Here is a 17774-nt window from a genome sequence, read left to right as displayed (position 1 = left end):
TTACAGATGGGCACACATTTAACATGCAGCTAAATTTTGACGGCATCCCACTTTTCAAAAGTTCTTCAGTTCAACTTTGGCCTATTCTTGGCATGTTCAAAGGTCTATCTAAGAAACCTGTTGTCGTAGGGTTGTTTTGTGGGACCACTAAGCCAAAAAATCTTTCTGACTATCTGAGTCACTTAGTTTGAGAGTTGCAGAGTTTAAGAAGAGGTTTTGTTTTTGGTGGCAAGACTTTCTTTGTCAAGGTAACGTCTATCACGTGTGCCTGATATAGCCTTTATCAAAGGTATAAAATCTCACACAGGATACTATGGCTGTGACAAATGTCAGCAGAAAGGTTCCTATGTGAAACACCGCATGACATTTCCTGAGAACGATGCCTCCTGTAGAACAGATGAAGCTTTTCGACTGGGATTAGATGAGGAACACCATCTAACACACTGTCATCTTCTAGAAACTGACTGGTTTTCCTCATGATTACATGCACCTTGTGTGTTTGGGTGTAGTGAGACGTCTAACGGATCTGTGGTGTGGTGCAGTCCCTGCGTACAAGGCTTTCGAGCATTCAGGTCTTGGGTATCTCTGAGAGACTGGTAGCATTGAAGGAGTTCATTCCAGCAGAGTTTGCCAGAAAGCCTAGGGCTCTCAGTGAGAGACTTCGTTGGAAGGCAACTGTTGCTGTACACAGGCCCTGTTGTTTTAAAGAGTGTGTTGCCTCGCCAGGTTTATGATAACTTTATTCTGTTGTCTGTTCATTTTGGCAAATTCAAACTATTGTATAGAAATGAATGATTTGGCTCACTCCTTTTTGGTATCATTTGTTGAGCATTATGGCTTGTTGTATGGCAAAGAGATGGTGGTATACAACATTCATGGCTTGGTACATCTTGCTAGTGATGTTAAAGTGCATGGTCCTTTAGATAGCATATCTGGCTTCCCCTATGAAAATTATCTTGGCAAGCTTAAGAGATTGGTAAGGAAGCCTCACAATCCACTTGCACAGATAATCCGCAGGTTGTCAGAACATGAGGAAAGGAACTGTTATTCCACTGATGAAATATCACTAATGCGCCCCCATAAAAATGGACCTGTACCACAAACACTGACAGAAGCAGTACATCAGTTCAGACGGCTGACTGTTGATGGTGTCATGCTGCGAATATCGAGCCAAGATGATTGCTTTGCTATTCATGGCAAAGTGATTTCAGTAAAAAACATCATTGCTTATGGGGGTAAAGAGTATGTTATGTTTCAAGAGTATAGAGAGAAAGAGGCCTTATACACTTACCCTCTTGACTCCAGAAACATGGGAGTATTCATTGTTCAATTTGTCAACAGTGATGCACTTTACTGAGCTCACAAAGCCCTGGCAGAAGTGTGTGAGGAGACAGATTTGCAGTCTTCCCTCTGACTCACACATCTTAATAATATCACCAATTAATGTACATAGTTCTTGAGAAGCAGCAACACCATTTCTGGATTATATTGTGGGACATGCTTTTGTAAGTGGCATTTGTATGAATTAGATTTTTAAATGAATCTAAATTAGGTCTATAATTACAACTCTTGTTTTTTTTTTTCAGCCAATGTATCATATCGTAATCTTTGAAACCACAAATGAAGTCGAGGTTGTCCCCCATAATTGGGTAAGGGACAATGTTTGTATGTGGCCTCCATACAAATATGAAGATGGAGTTAAAGCCATAAACTCAATGGTAAAGCCAGGACCATCCTGGACTCCCTTCAAAATCCGGATTATTTTTACTAGAGGTACATATATCCTTTGCTTCCATGGGTCAGATTTACTAACAGGTTGCACCAGCATAAACCGTCTTTTGGTGTCGGGATTTATTAAAGACGCTAAAAAGGCGTGAACAGTTATTTTTGCGGCTGATGTTGTTGCATATGCGTTTAAGAGTTCCCCTTTCAGACTCATGCAGAATCATTCAGATTAATTTAAATGAATCATGCAAGGCGATTAACTAAGGTTTGTGCTAGTTAACTTCCTGGTATTTGCACCATTGTTTACCTCCCCCCCCCAAAAAGAGTGTGCCTATTTAGTCAATCTTTATTTATATAATTATTAAATAAATAAATACATTTTATTAATTAATTTTATTTATTTATTATTATTTTTATTTATTGTGGGCCTATTTTCTGTCCAATTTGTGTTACTTTAAAAATAATTGTGGCTATTTTCATTTATTGACTTGTATTTTTTTTTTTTTTCAGGAAAATTATTGATTCTTTTTGCCAAGTGCATACAGAAGTTTCGGTATCGGCCCAGAATTTTAATTTCGGTGCATCCCTAATTAAAATACATATGTAAAAACAATGAGGCATACAATTGGTTTAAATAAAGCAGGGCTGGACATTAAGCCTTGTCATGTGCTTGTCCTTCGTACAAGTAAATCGGTCATTCACTTAGATTTTTTTGTGTTGTAAATATAATTTATTGTGAAACAATATTCTCATCAATGTTAAATCAGCTTTGACGAATCTAAATCTGCATATTTTTACATTTAAAGGGCATTTTTCCCCTAATCGTATTAAATGTGTGCTTCATCGCTCATTTTAAATTCTTACATTTGAACAATTACTTTTTGAATAATGAGACACTATCGGGATTTTATAAATTATCGCAGTATGTTTACTGAGTTTGTGTGCTGCACTCATTTGGTTTGATTTCTCGAGAGGTTGGGCCAAACCTTGCTGACAGTACATTATTATCATTCACTTTCGATCGCCACACACACTAAACTATTGTAGAATCATTCTCCCTCTTGTTTTCCTGTACAGGAACCAGCAGAGCAGGGAATTACTCTCTACCACTGGCCAGAGAGGACGCAGAGACAATGAATTGTGAGTATTTGAAGAAAACACAGGACATGCATCATCCAGTCATTTTATGAAAAAAAAAAAGGTAGGACAAATTGCAACAGAAGCAAATTCAACTGATTTTTGTATCCTGAATATGTCCTGAGTAAGGGGGAAAAAAAGCCCAGAAAAATCCCTTTAGGGGAAAGTTTAGAAAGACCCAAATATAGCCGATTCATTAATTTTCTCATGAATGGGGTAACATTTTTAACCTGTATATCACCATGAGAATTACTGAGGTGATTACTTGCATCAAGACAAACCAAAAAATTATACGTTTTTTTAAATTGTTTGTTAACATGGGCAAACGGTGCATAATCTAATTATGTATGTGCAAATTTGCATAAATACCACAACAGATCTAAACATTGGGTATAGCCAGGTGAAAATGTCTTGTTGGCATATAACAGTAAAAGACTTGATGTTAACCCTTTAAGGTATGAAAAAAGCAAAGGAAAAATTATTTCTTTGCATTTTTTATTCAATTATTATAACAATAACAACAATCAATTTTTTTTTTTAAATTAGACCCTACAGTTTTAGATACAGTCCTCTACCAAACGGTTGAGATGTCTGTTCATAATAAAAGAACAACATTCAGAACAAGTCATATTAAGTGCGTGCGTGCAAAACTTCACCCAAGATTTGATTATAATTTTTTTTTTTTTTTTATGTCAGTGGGAGAAAAAGAAAACCTCCACTAAGCTTTACAGACACTGTGATGAATATGGTCAGACTACTTTAAACCACTGTGCAGTAAGGTCTTCTTTGTAGAGTTTTAAAGACTATTTAAACAAATACAACACACATTTTTGGTGATCATGCAACAGCACAAATGGGTTTTGACCTGTTGTGCAACTGCACTAATGATTTTGGTCAGGGGTGCAACAGCACTTATTTTGCCTTTGGCCATTCATTTCTAATGGTATGCAGCAAAGCATTCCTGCTTTGCATTCATACACAGGAATACATGACATTTCTGGCATTTCCATCTCGACACTCCCTTTGGACAGAGGTTGCATCGCCCCTGCTTGTTAGAGTTTAGTGGCAAATGTCCGAAGTGGTCATATTGTACATCTGGTTGTGGTTGGGAGGGTCTTGGGGTATTGGACTTTTGTTTGACAACATCTGTGGTGGAGAGGATGATGAAGGTCGGCCAACTTTGGATGCTGGCTTGCTGGCTTGTTGACTTGAGCCAAAGTGTGTGCGACTGCCAGACGGAACTTTTTGAGAGGCAGCAGTGCTTCTTTCAGGAGTCTGCAGTCCCGCTTGTGGACAAGCCAGGCAATTGAGATGCAGAGGTCTAGGATGTATCCAAACAGGGGAAGGTACCATCGCCTGGATTTCGCCGGGGTCTTATACATGTGTACCAGCATGTCAGACAGATCAATGCCTCCCATATGCTGATTGTAGGCAGGGCTGAGTGATGGGCACGGGACAGCGACCTTTGCTTTGGCCTCTTTGCTCCACCGTTTGACAGAGGAAAGAGGTGTGATCCCACAGGCTAAGAAGGCTCACACATTTATTATCGAACCATTTCACTGCGAGCAGCCCTTCAGCAGACATGAAGTCAAAAGCTCCACGTCCTTCCTTCATCAGCTCTTTGTCCGTCTTTAAGGTTGCTCCACCCATGCTGTTTGGTCGGACAGTGCCAATGCACCTGATGCCCAGGTTCTCTTGCAGGTTCTGGACCAAGTCGAAACTGGTGAAGAAGTTGTCACAGAAGACGACTGAAAGTCTTGGCAGTGTGATGGTTTTGCAGAGTGTTGTCACAAGTTTGGCCCCTAGAAGCAGTGCCTCCTCCTGCTCAGTTAGGGCAACGTTGAAGAATGTGGACGCCCCCTGATAGAGCAGAAAGTCATGAATGATGCCAGATGAGCTGGTCTGGCAGAACAATTTAAAGCCCCACTTGTCTGGCTTGTTGGCAATATACTGGCGGAGAGAGCCAGCCCTTGTGCCTTTATACACCACCATGACCTCATCCACACTGTGCTGGTAAGTGGATGAGATCAGAAGACACTGCTGACGAAGCATGTCAAAAAGGGGGCGGATTTTGTAGAACCTGTCTGGACTGCCATTGCACTGCTGATTATCATTAAAATGAAGGTACCGGCGTAACAGCTTGAATCTTCTCCTTGGCATAATATCGGCTATCACACTGAATCAAGACTCAATGCACCAGTAGTCATCGATGGCTGGGAAACTGAAAACACCCATGAAGAGAAGCATTGCCAGGAATTTTTCAATCTCTTCAGGACTGGTGCTGATTGGATCTCCCAGCTCCTGGGCAGAGTAGAAATTGGTTTGCTCAGAGATATGTGTAATCATCTCATCTGTGAAGAGCATTTTAAAATACTGAAAGGGTGTCTTTACAGCATCAGGGAGGTTAAAACTTGAGTCTGGAACCTGGAATGTCTCAATGTCTTCATGCCTCCACAATCTTCTTCTGCCTTCCTTTCCATCTGGGGGTGATGGTTCAGGTGTGTCCTTCAGCTCTGCCAAAGAAACAGTTTTCAGGGAGTTTTTCCCCATTTCTCCTCTTCTTTTTGGACGGTGGTTTAGAGGATGAATTTGTTGAGGCAACCTCCTCCTCATCCATTGAATCAAAAGAAGTGTCCCCACTCTCTTCTGCTGGTGTGGGCAGATAATCTGGATCATCTACGGGGTCATCATCACTCAGATCCGCATCTGAGGCACAAGGGCCAGAGAAGTGCGTGGTCTTGAACCGTAAAATGATTTGGCATCCATGTCTAAAACATAAAGAAAACAATTTGTATTACAAACCATGTACTCTTACAATGCTAGTCATATAGTAATACACAAACATAGTCAATTTTAAATTATGAAATTAATAGTAACACCAGAATTGGTATTAATTCTTCAAATTTCTTCTTGATATTTACCATAGAAATGGTGAAAAAAATATTGATCAAATATTTTTCATCAAATATGTAATTGAATAATATTAAATCAATCATTTTAACAACACTAACCCTTTTGTTCATGGTAAATAGCTAATTTTACCAACATTAGCTAATTTTACCAATATTAGCTAGCTTCTCTACCATAAAATGACAACTCAACCGTTTGGTAGAGGATGTTTTGAAAAAAGAATTTGACCCTCATAAGACTTATTTTTGTTTAATTAAGTTACATAATTCTGTTTAACAACTCCTCTGAAACAATAATATGTCAACAAAATAGTCTTGCCTTTAAAAGTCCCGCCGATATGTGTCAAAGGATGAGTAAATTTTCGCTGTCACGTGCTGTTTGAAGGAACACTGAAAAGGCTGCTCACAGACACAGTGCCATCTAGTGGATTTTTTTTAGCATTGCACAATTACACCAAACGATAGGTTGAGTTAAGCTTGATGCATTTTTCAATGAAATATAGTGACTTAAAGTGTGGTCTACCAAATGGTCGAGTAGTACCTTAATTAAGGTCTGAATGGAACCTGTTTAGGCTACCCATGAGCATTAATACATAGAAGGCAGTACTTTAAACCAGCCTTTATTAATTATTATTGCAGAGATGGGGTTTGGGGATGGGTCTGTGGGACTGTTTCTGGGGGACGAGTCTGAGGGAACAGGAGAGAAGGGGTAAGGAGAATGCAGAAGACAAAATGTAGGTCAAATAAAAAGTGAACCCCCAGAAACAGTCCCACGGACCCAGCCCTAAACCCCATCTCTGAAATAATAATTAATAAAGGCTGGTTTAAAGTACTACTACCTTTATGTATAATCCCCAATGGGATTCTTCAGGGCTTTTTGTCTTTACTCAGGACATATTGAGGATACAAAATCAGTTGAATTGCTTCTGTTGCAGTTTGTCCTAGGTTGACCCCCATTTTGGCTTAAAATGACTGGATTGTGGATTATAATGTTTTTTAGCTTAGAATGTTTATAGCTGTGTCTGAAACCGTTCACTCATTCACTAATCCCTATATAATAGTGTATGGTGTTTGAGTGCACTAGATCTGCAAGGAGTGAACGAAAATAAGTGAGTGAATTCGGACGCTGACGTTTACACTGCGCGTCGGAGAGCTGGAGCTGTCGCAGTAAAGGCTTCGTCACACGTGATAAAACTCCTTTTATCTTACATGTTACTTACTTTATAAAATAATATTAACAACAATCATATTGACTTTATTTTGTATATACCTCCATGCCAGCTTTGTAGTTTCATCTATTAAAATTGTTAAAAACTCACGCTCACAGATGACAGGGTCATTGAGTGCCTCAGGCGGCCGTTATGATTACACTCGAGTGACAGATGATCAACGAATATTTTTCAAATCATCCACCAAATTATCATCTATTCCTTACAGTTTAACGAGTTAAAACACATTGTTTTAATAAAAGAATTACCTTATTAATATTTCATTTAATTAACAAATCTATATATTGTCTCAATATTTTAAAACTTTTTATTCAAGTAATGATTAAGAATAATAAAAATGTTAAAAATAAGTATTAAATAAATGTTAAAGCAGAAATAAGATAGCTGTAAAGTAATCTCTGGTTTAAACTCACTCGCTCCCGCACTTTCATGCGAGCTCAGTCCTCTACGCATTGGATTGTGGGAAATTGTGCTTCAGCAAGTGTACATCGGATGTACGCTCTAGTTCAGAGAGGATTGTGGGTAAAAATAGTGAACAAATGTAGGGAATGATTTCGTTCACTCAGAATTCGGACACCACTACAAAATGGCCGACACCCTAAATAGTGCACTATATAGTGGATAGGGAGCGATTTCAGACACGGCTTATATCTTTGTGTTTTGTGTTAATATCTAATGTTAGCCAAATTCAGGGGTGACATTATTTATGGCTTGTTTTGATGCCATCAGGGCGCCAAAAACAAATCCACAGCAACCAAAGGAGGACATCAACACCATTGAAACAGACATCAGTAACCCGTAAACTTACAATAAAACCCTTTTCTTCCCATTTAACCCATACCCATATTTTACCCATATAACATGTGCTAAACTTTGGCCTTTCCCACTAATTAGCCTTGACAGCAAGGAATCGACTGCACACTTTAGACATGGAGAGGCAGAGGTCTTAAGTTGTAAGTAATACTGTGTCAGTTCACTAACACTGCACTCAAATCTTACAGGTTTACCCATATATCCAAAATACTGTTACACAACATGCGTTATCTTTCACAACAATTTAAGTTCTAAAACTGACCGTGTTTAACTCATTAACCTATTAAACCAAATTATGTACAACCAAATCTGCAGAGCCATAGAGTAAAAAAGAGTTTTACTTCCTTCTAACATGTTCAAACTAATATATTGCTGTGGTGTTCCCCTCTTTAGCATCATCTCACACTGGTTTCAGTGAAGGTTGGTACTGACTTTTTTTCTTTTTTATAGCTTGGATACGCAAAATTCTTGCAAACCAAGAAATGATTAAAGAACAGATGGGAACATTGGTTAAATTGGTCTTCGACCTCAAAAAATGATCAACTACAGAAGACAGCCCAACATTAAACAGACTGTTTTCCACTGTCAAGTCATTGAGGGGCAGCTGCAGCAGGAAGACTACAAGACAGCTGTGGTGAGATTTCATATTTCAATAGAACAATTTAACTCATCAATTAACTGTGTCAGTGTTTTCATCTTTTGTTCATTGTACATGGTACAGAAGGTAGTCAACCACGTGTTAAAGTCATATCTGTACTGGCTGGGCCGGTTCGACATGGAATGGTTAAGCAACAAGAAAGGTTTGGCTTGGTGAAGAAGCGGTAACTGTCCTCACTCTAACTGATTTGCTCAAGTCAAAATGTGGATGGTCATAGTTAGCACTAACCAATGAGATTGATGGTTGCGAATAAGTTCCTCCTACTGCTGAAGGAACTGAAATGTAAATTAGCTAATGATTTACTCACCCTCAAGTCATCCTAAGTGTATATGACATTATTCTTTCAGATAAATACAATCAGTTATATTAAAAAAATGTCCTGGCTCTTCCAAGCTTTATAATGGCAGTGAATGGCTGTATATTTTCCAAGGCCTGTCTGCTGGAAGCTATTTATTTTTCTTATACTAACGCATCGCTTCGCTTCAAAGAGCCTTTATTAACCCCCCAGAGCTGTGTGGAGCACTTTTATGATGGATGGACGCACTTTTATGCTCTTCAAAACAGAAACGGCTATTCTACTATCCTTTTATAGGCTAAATAAATTCAAATGAACTGCTACAGGGTATATGCAGGAATCATAGAGATGAATTTACTACCTTTTACTACCTTTTTTACCACCTCCACAATATTTTTTACTACCAACACGACATCAAGCAGCAGCCCTTTTTTTGGGGGGGTGGGAGGGGTATGCAAAGCACCACTTACTACTTACTATAAGGTATAAGTGTGACACTGTCACACCCATCATACATATTAGGTACACTAATGTTTAATTGTGATCATTAAGTATTGTCATTGTCAATTATGTTTTTTTTTTGTAGTGTGGAGTTGAGTTTCAGCTGTCCTTATCTTAACCCTAGCCCTTGAGTTATCCTAACCATAGCCCTTAGCCCTAATAAGGTGAATAATAACCTTGGCACTTTGCTATCAACTCCGACTCAGGGCTCGACATTGGATACTTATAAACATGAAAGTAAACCGCCAGTAGGAGGCGGCAGGCAACCGTCTAAATGAGCGAGTCATTGAGTCAGGCATTCATTCAAACGATTCGTTCAAACAACTGATTCATTCAAGAATGAGACATGTTGTATAAAATTACTGTGCAGATTTTTTTCAAGAATTACTTTTTGCTGCTGATACACTCACTTAAGTTTAATAAAAATACATAATACATTTATTTAGGTGTTAACTGTAATCTTACACTGCAAAATGATAACTTACAAAGGATTAAATTCATCACAATTATGTATTAAAACTCTAACAGTGTTTAGACTGTGCAAGATTGCTGTCACCCTTCCTGTAAGCTCAGCCTCTTGCAAACAGTTTCTCCACAATGAAACTGATAAAAACCTTCCTGCGATCCACCACTACTGATGAGAGACTCGGTGATATTGGTGTCCTGAGCAGAGAGTCCAGAAGGGCCAAGGCTCTGGATCTTGATGTATTTGTGGACCGTTTTTCCAGACAGCACAAATGTAGTGTATCTATATTATTAAAATTCAATTGTTCCAGCATTGTTGTGCCAATTCAAAAACTTAAGTGTGGACTCAACTGTCCACAGAAGTGAGGCTTCCATAAATAGGAAATGGCACATTGTTGTACCCTTTATTTTCGCATTGAATTGACACCCTGTATTTGTACCCTGTACTGTATTTTTCACTTTTTTTATGGTCTACCTCTTTTGCACCTGCACTCACTCTTGTACAAAATGAATGTTAATATGATTTTAAAGTAGAATAAAGTTTATAATCTTTAAATAAAATGTTTTGCCATTTTTAATGTGCCCCTCTGGTTAAACACTGGCCCCTCCTTCTGGCCCCGCTAGTAAAATGTGTCTAGAGCCGCCACTGTGTGAGATGCGTTACGGTTCTGCTGTGATCTTTGTTTGGAACTATTTTTGCTGCTGAAACAGAACAAAAACAGTCAATATTGTGTCTAAAATGTAAGTGACTTAATTTGAACGGTTGTATCAAAAGCAATGTCACATTTTCAGTCGTGATGGTAGCCTACTCAAGAAAACAGCACTCGTCGTGAGGTTGCTAAACTGTATCATATGTTAAAAATATTAAAACACATTTTGAATTTTGGCACTGGCAGTATGTTGTTAACTGAGTTTACATTTGTTTGGATTTCTCCTCGAGAGGCTGCGCGAGCCTCAACAGCGCAACCTTGTTACTTATCCACTATCGATCGCAACTTACAATAAATATAATACAATCAGAATCAATCTCTCATTTTAGTGATTCCCTAGTTATTTTGTTATTGACGTTTGATCAGGCTACTTAATTGTCCGGTCAGGCAAGTAAAATTCTCTTTTACTTGTCCCTTCAAAAAAATCCACTTGTCCCGGACAAGCGTTAATGTCGAGCCCGTCAGGTCCTGTTGTTAGCACCGTATATAGTTTTAAATTATGCTAGATGAAGTTAAAATATGGAGGCACAAATATTAAGCAAAAAAAATGGAAACTCATATATTGAGGTGGAGATGAAAATTTACTACCAAGTCAAGTTGCGTTTGTTACCTTTTACTACCTTTCATGGGCCTTAATTTTGGTAGATTCTTTTTCACTACTGCACGGACACCCTGTGTTATAGTGACCGGTAAAAGCCCACCTAGTTTTTGAACATTCTAATCAAGTATGATGTTTGCTTGTTCCTTTATTTGTGCATATATTAATTTTTCCAGATAAACACCCCATATGAAAAAAACCTGCATGGTTCATATACAGCAACCATATATCTTCCATACTTAAATCGGCCAGAATTACCTTCTGTGTTTCATATAAGACCAATATATGTCCTATACAAAATCAGACCGATTATGGCCACTTTCATACTAAATAGCACACATACAACTTGTAGGGGATTTTTGCGTTATATATGAATACTGTTAAAAGACTTATATGAGTTTTACATGACAAAAGTATGCAAATGTGTATGGTATTAGTAGAAATATATAAAACTCATATAAAATTAATATATAAATCATTTAAAGTTCTTATATTGAATCATATGCTAGTCAAATTAAAGTCATATAGAATTTATACACATTTTGTGTCATTTGTTTATGTGTTTCATACAGATTTCATCTGATTCACTTATATGCAGTTGGCAAATTTTTAAAGGGATACTCCACTTTAAAATGAAAATTCTGTCATCATATATTCACCCTCATGTTGTTTCAATCCTTTATGAATTTCTTTCTTCTGCTGAACAGAAAGGAAGATATTTAGAAGAATATCAGTAACCAGACAGTTTCTGATCCCATTGACTTTTTTTCCTACTATGGAAGTCAATGAGACCAGAAACTGTCTGATTACTGATATTCTTCTAAATATCTTCCTTTCTGTTCAGCAGAAGAAAGAAATTCATAAAGGATTGAAACAACATGAGGGTGAATATATGATGACAGAATTTTCATTTTAAAGTGGAGTATCCCTTTAAATTGTACACAGTGCAGAAGCCGGTTCGAGGATTACTAGCTGTCAGAATATCACTGACCTTATGAAGACAGTTAATTTTCCTACAGGATTTGAAAGAGCAGTTATAAAGCAATGACATTGTAAGAAGACCGTGCATTTACATTAATTGTGAACTGTCTGGGCCTGTTGTTTGTGAACAAATCATAACATATTATTGCAAATGAACAAAGTTGAGTCAAATATGTTTCTAGAACAGTGATTAAAATGTTGAAAATTGGCTGGAATATGCTTTTGTATATGAACTCTGGTGGTGATTCACTCAAAAAACTTTTAATATTATTTACTCTTTTTTTTTTGGTGAAACATTTTTACACTTAGAATATTGATTAGATTTTTAAGCAGTGAAATTAATTACATACACTGTATTAACTGAGTAAATGTAAGTAAAACTAATTAAATAGATCTGAGTAACTGCATTTGGTACATTAACAAATAAAATTGAGTAGAAATAATTTCGGGAGAACATTTAAAAACAAATATTTATGAGTAATATTAACTGTGTTTATATGCCAGTAATATTAACTTTTTTATTTCCTCTAAACCTTTGTAAAAGATATTCCATACAACCACCAGTATAACTACATGACATTGGCCTTTATTGTCGATGAGTAGCCTACAGCAATACAGCACATTTTATAATCTTTTTAACACGTATACAATATTCAAACTCATGTAAGAAACATTTTCGAAGTAAAAATTAAACATTTAGGCCTAAACATTAAAGTAATTCAAATGTAATCAACCGGTCTGTTATATCCACCGGATCAGCGCTGGTTGCCGTGCCGGAGATGGACTCGCCTCTGCGGGGGAGCCTCTAACTTTACACCGCCGTCCTGCGTCACTCACAGCCGAAAGATGCTGCGACGCGACTGACTCCATAACCTGCCAATAAACGCACAGTGCACAGTTCTGAGGACATTTTATCATCCAAATTACCGGTAGTTATATTCATTATCTTTAGGAATATAGTCGTGTGTTTATGCAAGGCGTTACAATCATGCGAAAAGGCAGACGCGAGCCGACACTCGGTGAGTAACATTGCATCTCTGTATGTTCTTTCGCATTAAATAAAATGATTTAAAGCACATTAATGATTATACAGATCAAATAAAACATGCACACACCTGAATTTCACAGAGGAAATGCACCAATTCTGCGCCGCTGAGAAGAGAAGAGGAGAACTCTCTGAAGACTGAAGAGAATTCAAACAGCGCGCGCTCACTCAACCGCTGAGCTGTCGTCACGTCACGTCAGGGGGGAGGGGGGAGGTGCGCGCATTGTTTTAATTGAGTAAACTTAATTTCTTATGCGTGTTAAATATTAATAATATTGATTTCATTTAAGTAATATTTGTGGTTCTTGAAACAGATCATTTTAATTATCCATTCTCAAATATGGTGATGGAAATTTCACAAATATATTAGCTCAGTGTATTTTAAATAAATAATTGGTTAGTCAAATACTAAATTATTTTAGTGAAAAACTTCAAACTTAAATATAACTGTAAATTTCAGACAAAATTAATTGTTGGAGTTTTAGTCAATTAGCCTATTTCGGTATGTTCAACTCAAACTATCAAGTAAATGATATTCAGAGATTTTATTAAGTGAATAAAGTTAATTATTGCTGTGATATTTACTAAGCCACTGAATTATTTTTTTTAGGATTTATTTTTTTATTTTACTCATAAGAATCACTTCGACATTTAGGAAAGTTATGTTAAGAATAGAACTGCATGTTGTATACAATAGTACTGTGATAATGTTTAGAGAAATTTTCACAAATGAAAATGAAATCTGGTGATGCAGGATTTAAAATGAAAACTATTTATATGTGAAATATGCAACTGTATCTTGTAGAACACACTCTAATAAATGTGTGCTTGTTAGTGTAGTTTAAATGTTGTGTTTCATCTAAGGCTGATTATACAGTAGATATACAGTAACCATGATTGACTACAGGCATAGGGCTCGACTTAGGACAAGATAAGAACAAGCATGAGTGAAGTACAGCCTTACACTGATTGGTAAACTGCACTGTTTTATACACATCCATGTTGGACATTCATATTAAATTAGCATTATTTTCCTATGTTTTTACATCATGAAAATCTATATGGCTTCAGTTGTATGTAGGACATATATGACATAATATGATTAAAAATACACTAATATTATACAATTTATATGTGTGGTTTTTGCAGCATATATGTCCCTTACAATATTCTGTTGGAACATCACAGGAGTTTTTAGCAAACCTTTTCCACGTTAGCCTTGAGGGGAGGCACAACAGTAAAGGAAAGTGTATGGCGGGTTCTGAGCTTCCTTCTATCAAACGACATGACCCATCAGTGGAAAAGCGGCATTCAAAGACACCTCTCTGAAAACTGTAATTAATGGTGTGGCTTTCTGAAATTAACTACTGTGTTTTATTTGTGTTTGGTGTCAGCTAAAAAACAATTCCCTATAAATATTATAGATTTTATAATAAATAATAATAGTTTGCTTATTTACTGTTGGTCATTGTAGCTTCAGTCAGAAGAACCCGTTTGACTTCCACTGCAACAGACCAGGAAGTAGAAAACTGGATAAAGAGATGCTGCAGCTTTCCGCAGACAGGGATGGAGGCCGTCGGGCGAGACAGAATAAATTACTGTTTCCTGGTTCTGACACTCGCCTGTTCAACGGACTGCCCTTTGCCTTGCTCTGTTTGTGAACTATAGATCTGATTTTCCACTTGTTTTATTAAATTCTCCTGGTTCTGAGTGACACTTGCTTGACCTTGTTCATAATATGTATGTAGACCTTGGTCTAATGTTTTCTTTGGACTGGTTTCTGGCAGTCCTCCCCTTCTGGACCTCTGCCTGTTTTATTTTATATTTGTTATATTTACATAATATGTATTTATATATATATATATATATTGTTTCCTGTTTTTGATTACTATTTATAAATTTAAATGTATTCATGAAATATTTATATTTATTAAATCACTTTTGACTGATTATTTGAGTATTTTCTTTATTATATGATAATTAGATCTGGGCCCGATGTGGCCCATGCCATTTCTGAGATCTGGCCCGGTTGTGGCTGACTTCTAGCTGTCACACTCAGGTTGAGTCATCGCCGTCTGGCCAAGCGGTTTGTGGGCCAGAAGAATTTGGAAGATGTGGGCCACAACTGGGCCAGATGTTTCAGGGATGTTTTATATATATATATATAAAAAAAGAAATTATTTGCTCTAACTTCATAAAATAAAACAACTTCAACATTTATTATGTGAAAAAGTCAGTGACGCGCTCACACACTCACATTCTCACACACACACACACACACACACACACACACACACACACACACACACACACACACAGAGAATTCTAAATTGTTCATAGAATTCTGAAATGTTGATTAATTGTCCTACTTACATTTTTTATTTCATTTTTTATTTTTACTGTTTATTTGACAGGGACAGCGCACAATTTAAACAAGTGCACCAGAGTTAGCTAACAGCTAATTTGCATCTGTTGTCCCTGGACAGGTCGACAAAACAAAAACAAAAGACTCAAAACAACCACTAAACAACAAATACACTACATAAATTTACAAAAAATACATATCCATCAATTCAAAATTGATACAAAATATATATTGTATGCATATGTACATGTGTGTGTGATTGGGAATGCTTTGGCAATACATTGGAACAATTGTCATGACAATAAAGCACATATTGAATTGAAGAGAGAGAGAGAGATTCATCATATATTCATGTCGTTTCAATCCTTAATGACTGACGGCCACAAGAGGAACAATTTTGATTCTCTTTTAGTTTCTCTTTTCTGCTCAGATGATTCTGTCATGTTTAGTTTGAGTTTCTCCAGATCTAATTTAAAATAAACTGACCTGAAAAAATAAATATAATGAGCATTTATTTATGTTTTATTCTAATTTAAAATGATAATTGTAATTGCAATATATATATTTTTTAAAACCATATTAAACAAACACAAATACTGTGTACATTTCTAAAAACTTGATAAATGTATTTTAGTTACAGTTTTTTTGGTAACACTATTGTACAGTGTCATTGTTACATGTTACATGTATTTACTGTAATAATATACACTCGAATGTATATTTCCTGAAGAAAATGTGAGTGGTGCTTGCAGTGGCACATGGGCACATGCTAACAAAATTATCAATGTTGTGATTCCATGATATACCACGTTCTAGTATTTTTTACCATGTTTCTAACATGATTTACCACAAATTATCTCATTATAGTATGATTTACCGTGATTTACTACATTCTAGCATGAATTACTATGATTAGCATGATGCTAGCATGTTGATAGCATGCTTAGCATGTTGCTAATATCTTTTTAGCAAGATGCTAGCATGATTAATGCTAGCATGATGCTAGCACATTTTGAGTCGTTTTTATCATGTTTGCCCTAAGCTAATTACAGTTAGCATGTAGCTATTCACAGCTAGCATGTGTAGCATTTTGGAAGTCCTGTTTGCTAGCATGAATCAAAAGAGCCAACCACGATCTTTATACAATGTTCTGATGCAGAGATATAGGTCTTGCAAAACGGTTGCTAGGGTGTTCTATTTGGTTGCTAGGGAGTGGCTTGACAGCTGCCAATGAAGAAACTCCAAAGGCTGCTTGTCAGTGTGAATGATATAAACCAACTCCCACGCCTCTGTGACATTCAGAATGGAAGATATCCCTCTTTGGATGTTGGTTGCTAGGGTGCTCGACAATGGTTGCTAGGGCGGGGCTAGGAAGTGTTGAGGTGATTCATGATTGGCTGTTTGCTGCCCCGAGTCAAACGAGACCACCCTCATGTTTCTATGACACTTCTATCCGGATATCCCTTTGATCTCTTTCAATGGAACTTGTTGCTAAGGTGCTCTAAATGGTTGCTAGGGCGTGGCTTGATAGCTTCACAATGATCCTGAAAAACTGATTGGTGGTCTGAGTAAACTGAGCCCGCCCCCTTGTCTCTATGACACTGTGATCCAGAGTTATGTTCAATGCAAAATCCCAATGCAATTCACCATAGTAGGAGAAACGTGCGTTTCATGGGCCGTCCGACACCATAGTAAGTCAATGGGGAACTTTGGGACGCTCCTGCCCCCCAGGGGTGACACTTTTACCCCAGCGTGAGGAATGTTCTCACAGAGCCTGCCAGCCTCTTCAAAACACGGCAAATCACACGTTTCTGTGAAATCCTCGATCAGAGCTACGAGTGTCAAAGTTGGTCGCAATGCAAAGTCTATGGGACTCACTAACAATAGTGATGCTTATGATTATCCATAACTCTAGAGTAGACACATGTACTTAATATTACTCAGCACTCAAATATAGAATTACACATTAAAATAAAGTGAGTTTGACTTTGATTATTTGTCCCAGACTCGTTTACTTTCCTGTTCAACAGTTCTTCTGTATTAGATTCAGTCCAAACTCTCTTTTGATGAAGATTCATAAAGTGATTCAGTCAAAACTGGACATTAAAAAGCAAACGTGTAAAAACAGTGAAACTCAGGGTGACAAACGTTTATCATGAATGAAAATAACAGTCAAAGATCAACAACTGAAGAAACATGTTCAGACTGAAACAGGAACAAGCGTTTATTGACCATAAACTACAATAACATGATTAAACTGTAATAAAACATGTGAATTATGAAGTATTTATGTAATTACACACTTCTGATAAAAATGAGAAATTGGTAACACATTTTCTTTGT

General features: G+C 37.0%; 1 protein-coding gene and 1 long non-coding RNA gene across 3 annotated transcripts in view; one reads left to right on the top strand and one right to left on the bottom strand.

Annotated features, from left to right (window-relative positions):
* Positions 1–1392: 1392 nt before the first annotated feature.
* The window catches only part of LOC311296775, a 95599-nt gene continuing 79217 nt past the window's right edge, over positions 1393–17774 (top strand). Inside the window, exons 1-2 of the long non-coding RNA XR_014628704.1 lie at positions 1393–1505; positions 1587–1773. This is a non-coding gene — a long non-coding RNA (uncharacterized lncRNA). The remainder of the gene's footprint in view (positions 1506–1586; positions 1774–17774) is intronic.
* LOC311295282 (uncharacterized protein) overlaps positions 17470–17774 on the bottom strand; it is a 38976-nt gene continuing 38671 nt past the window's right edge. The window contains exon 9 of one of the 2 annotated variants that reach the window (XM_084416585.1): positions 17470–17774. This exon is cut by the window's right edge and continues 502 nt beyond it. The gene's annotated coding sequence lies outside the window, so the exon portion shown is untranslated. The other variant, XM_084416584.1, reaches the window with a different exon arrangement.

Source organism: Rutilus rutilus, assembly GCF_951802725.1.
Source record: "Rutilus rutilus genome assembly, chromosome: 1".
Taxonomy (NCBI): domain Eukaryota; kingdom Metazoa; phylum Chordata; class Actinopteri; order Cypriniformes; family Leuciscidae; genus Rutilus; species Rutilus rutilus.
This window is presented reverse-complemented; position numbering and strand designations above follow the sequence as displayed.